Here is a 5,256-nt window from a genome sequence, read left to right on the forward strand (position 1 = left end):
TGACACGAAGGTGGTAACAGCGAGTGTTTCTCTGCGGTTAGTAAAAATATCGTATTTTGTTTTTAGCATTCTATTTTTGTTACACGATCATTTAGGTTTAACAGTATCTTTTAGTTACGTGGAACACCAGATGGAGGAGTAAACCTCGATAAATGCTCGCGAATAAACCTATCGAGCAAGGTACTGGTTTTTCACATAAATATAAGAACATAAGAAAAAAGGAACACTGCAACGGGCCTACTGACCCATGCCGAGTAGGTCCATGTCTCCCCCCGGATTAGCCCAATGACCCCCCCCCCCACCCGGATATATATGTATCCTTGACTGTGATAGTTGTTTGTGGTAATTCCTTCGTTTGGGGAGTGAGGGGGGATGTCTCCCGACGCGGATCTTCATCCTGAGATACAAACAACGTCCCTCAGTAGCTTAGCTGCCCGGCTGGTTGGCTAATTGGGTTTTAAGCCTATCGACTCCATGAAGGTCATTAAGGCCGCATGTAACTTGTTCACCACCAGTCAAGGAAATTTTAAGGGATTAAACTAATCTTCCAGTCCGTATACATTGACAGTATACTTTCGTAGTATCTTTAAAAGTAACCTCTGTCACTCCCATACTAGGTATATACCCATGCTAGGGATGCACCCATACTAGAGATGCACCCATGCTAGGAATGCACCCATGCTAGGGATGCACCCATACTAGAGATGCACCCATGCTAGGAATGCACCCATGCTAGGGATGCACCCATGCTAGGTATACTCCCATGCTAGGTATATATCCATGCTAGGAATGCACCCATGCTAAGAATGCACCCATGCTAAGAATGCACCCATGCTAGGGATGCACCCATGCTAGGGATGCACCCATGCTAGGGATGCACCCATGCTAGGTATACTCCCATGCTAGGTATATATCCATGCTAGGAATGCACCCATGCTAAGAATGCACCCATGCTAGGGATGCACCCATGCTAGGGATGCACCCATGCTAGGGATGCACCCATGCTAGGGATGCACCCATGCTAGGTATACTCCCATGCTAGGTATATTTCCATGCTAGGAATGCACCCATGCTAAGAATGCACCCATGCTAAGAATGCACCCATGCTAGGGATGCACCCATGCTAAGTATACTCCCATGCTAGGTATATATCCATGCTAGGAATGCACCCATGCTAAGAATGCACCCATGCTAGGGATGCACCCATGCTAGGGATGCACCCATGCTAGGGATGCACCCATGCTAGGGATGCACCCATGCTAGGTATACTCCCATGCTAGGTATATATCCATGCTAGGAATGCACCCATGCTAGGGATGCACCCATGCTAGAGATGCACCCATGCTAGGGATGCACCCATGCTAGAGATGCACCCATGCTAGGGATGCACCCATGCTAGGGACGCACCCATGCTAGGTATACTCCCATGCTAGGTATATATCCATGCTAGGGATGCACCCATGCTAGGGATGCACCCATGCTAGAGATGCACCCATGCTAAGGACGCACCCATGCTAGGTATACTCCCATGCTAGGTATATATCCATGCTAGGGATGCACCCATGCTAGGGATGCACCCATGCTAGGGATGCACCCATGCTAGGGATGCACCCATGCTAGGTATACTCCCATGCTAGGTATATATCCATGCTAGGAATGCACCCATGCTAGGGATGCACCCATGCTAGGGATGCACCCATGCTAGGTATACTCCCATGCTAGGTTTATATCCATGCTAGGAATGCACCCATGCTAAAAAAGCATCCATGCTAAGAATGCACCCATGCTAGGGATGCACCCATGCTAGGGATGCACCCATGCTAGGGATGCACCCATGCTAGGGATGCACCCATGCTAGGTATACTCCCATGCTAGGTATACTCCCATGCTAGGTATATATCCATGCTAGGAATGCACCCATGCTAAGAATGCACCCATGCTAGGGATGCACCCATGCTAGGGATGCACCCATGCTAGGGATGCACCCATGCTAGGTATACTCCCATGCTAGGTATATATATCCATGCTAGGAATACACCCATGCTAAGAATGCACCCATGCTAGGGATGCACCCATGCTAGGGATGCACCCATGCTAGAGATGCACCCATGCTAGGGATGCACCCATGCTAGAGATGCACCCATGCTAGGGATGCACCCATGCTAGAGATGCACCCATGCTAGAGATGCACCCATGCTAGGGATGCACCCATGCTAGGGATGCACCCATGCTAGGGATGCATCCATGCTAGGTATACTCCCATGCTAGGTATATATCCATGCTAGGAATGCACCCATGCTAAGAATGCACCCATGCTAAGAATGCACCCATGCTAGGGATGCACCCATGCTAGGTATACTCCCATGCTAGGTATATATCCATGCTAGGGATGCACCCATGCTAGGGATGCACCCATGCTAGGGATGCACCCATGCTAGGGACGCACCCATGCTAGGTATACTCCTATGCTAGGTATATATCCATGCTAGGGATGCACCCATGCTAGGGATGCACCCATGCTAGGGATGCACCCATGCTAGGGACGCACCCATGCTAGGTATACTCCCATGCTAGGTATATATCCATGCTAGGGATGCACCCATGCTAGGGATGCACCCATGCTAGGGACGCACCCATGCTAGGTATACTCCCATGCTAGGTATATATCCATGCTAGGAATGCACCCATGCTAGGTATACTCCCATGCTAGGTATATATCCATGCTAGGGATGCACCCATGCTAGGTATACTCCCATGCTAGGGATGCACCCATGCTAGGGATGCACCCATGCTAGGGACGCACCCATGCTAGGTATACACTCATGCTAGGTATACTCCCATGCTAGGTATATATCCATGCTAGGGATGCACCCATGCTAGAGATGCACCCATGCTAGGGATGCACCCATGCTAGGGACGCACCCATGCTAGGTATACACTCATGCTAGATATGTGCATTCGCTGACGTATCTGTGGAGACAAAGAACTTTACCAATGGAGGCAAAAAAAAAGGTAATGTACAACAGTAGTGTAGTAATCTGGTACCAACACTGTTATATGGTGTAGGGCATAGGTTACCAACGTTGTAGCAGGAGGCTGGCAATGTGTGGTATGAATTTTGTGCTGACTATTCGGAGCATGGAAATTAGCAGGTGTTTGGGGTTACCAGAATTGTATAGTTACAGAGAGCTGAGGAGGGATCGTTAAGGTGGTATGGGCATTTTAGAGAGGTTGGAGCACAGCAGGATGGTGGGGGTTGTTCATGGGAAGGTTGGAAGAAGAGAGTAAAGGAGGTTTTAAATGCTAGGTGTTAATACATCCAATAGGCTTTTTGAGAGTATTACATAGATTATTTGCCACCGAAGTTTATCGTACACCCCGTATCCATCTTGTGGGTTGTAGCGCAAGAGCATTTGGATACACAAAGGGCCTAGGAACAAGACCCCACAAGGGTTAGCAGGAGTACATCTGAATTTATAGCTACAGTTCACTATCTGTTACAAGCAAATTCTGGAAATTTGCTTAATCTAGTATCTTATTTAGGGGCGGAGGCAAGTGATATTTTTTTTTTTACGGCTCGACGTGCTGTTGAACTTTTGCAAGGTAATGGGATTCAAGCACTGTACTTCCCGCCTCGAGGTGGGAAGTACAGTGCAGGAAGCAGAGTACAGGCACTGTACTTCCCTCCTGCCGGTGGGAAATACAGTGCCTGCAGTCTGGAGGACGGGAGATGATGTTGCAGTTTGGAGGAGACTGAATTGTCACGTCAACACACTGCTGGCAAAATTGCAATTTAATGAATGACTGTGATGTATCCTCTCTCTGGGTCTCCCTGCCTCGGTGGAAGACTGCCGGTATATATTATATATATTATACATGGTATTATATGAAAAAATACGAGAGTGAAAGAGGAATAGGATATAAAGACGTGTGAAAGCACATAAAAACATTCATGTTTTATTTCCTAATTTCACTGCTGTATTTTTTTTCGTATTTGCAGTCACGCGTTTTATTGTGATTTCTTCCATGATATATATATATATATATATATATATATATATATATATATATATATATATATATATATATATATATATATATATAATATGTCGTGCCGAATAGGCAGAACTTGCGATCTTGGCTTAAACAGCAACGCTCATCTTGCCATATAGGACAAGCGAAAATTTGTGTATGGAATAATTTCGCCAAAATCATTCTGAACCTTACGAAAAAAAATATATTTCAGCGTGTTTGTTTAGTACTAAATTATTGTAAACAAATCTAAAATATATTTAGTTGGGTTAGGATAAAATAAATTGCTCTTGTTATAATAAGGTTAGGTAAGTTTTCTAAGATGCTTTTAGTGCCAAATTATAAATTTTTACATTAACATTAATGAAAAAAAAATATCTTTAAACGTATAGGAAAATTTTTTAGAAAGAACTAATTTTAAATGAGTTCTTGCTAATTGACCAGTTTCACATATTCGGCACGACATATATATATTTATATATATACGTATATAAATAAATCATAGCACGGACGAAAATTTTGGGAAAGAGTAAAACAACAGATAATGGAGTATTCTATATTTCAGCTTCACACAGATTTTGATTCTTGCGAGGCTCGCCTCCCTCCTGCGGACGGCAGCGCCTCAGCATGTGTGGTTATACATAGACCTAATAATTAGGCCCTAAGAATTCTAACAGTATATTTAAAACTGCCCTTTCATCACTTAGAGATTTTTGTCCCTTCATTAGTTATCAGCCATCGTAGATAAATGCTCACATACTTTAATTTTTCAATATTAAGACAATTTAACACATAGGTCAGTGTATTTTCTATCTGTATTTCTCCATAAGGGACAGTCATGCACATTATGTTCTATACAGTAACCATAAGTCAGGTGTTTTATAGTTATAACTATAACCTTTAAGGGGTGGACGGGTAAGCCAGTGGAAGGCCTCGGTCAGAAGATCAAAACCTCCGATGGCGGCTCATGGGACTTAAACCAGCTCCATCATTTCCAGTGCCAGAGTTTAAAGAACATTTCTGTGGACTGGTTACCCCGAGGCAGTATCATCAAGACGCACACTACGAAAACTGTTATGTGATTCTGGTGAGATTCATTATACGAGAGGTGACGAACGTCGCGCTCAATATGTTCATTTATGTTTTTTCCTGTTCCCCGTACCACCTAAGTCACGCTGCTACTAATAATCGTTACCCTACCTCTGCTCATTTCGAAGCCAAATC

Source organism: Cherax quadricarinatus, chromosome 1 (assembly GCF_038502225.1).
Source record: "Cherax quadricarinatus isolate ZL_2023a chromosome 1, ASM3850222v1, whole genome shotgun sequence".
Classification (NCBI taxonomy): domain Eukaryota; kingdom Metazoa; phylum Arthropoda; class Malacostraca; order Decapoda; family Parastacidae; genus Cherax; species Cherax quadricarinatus.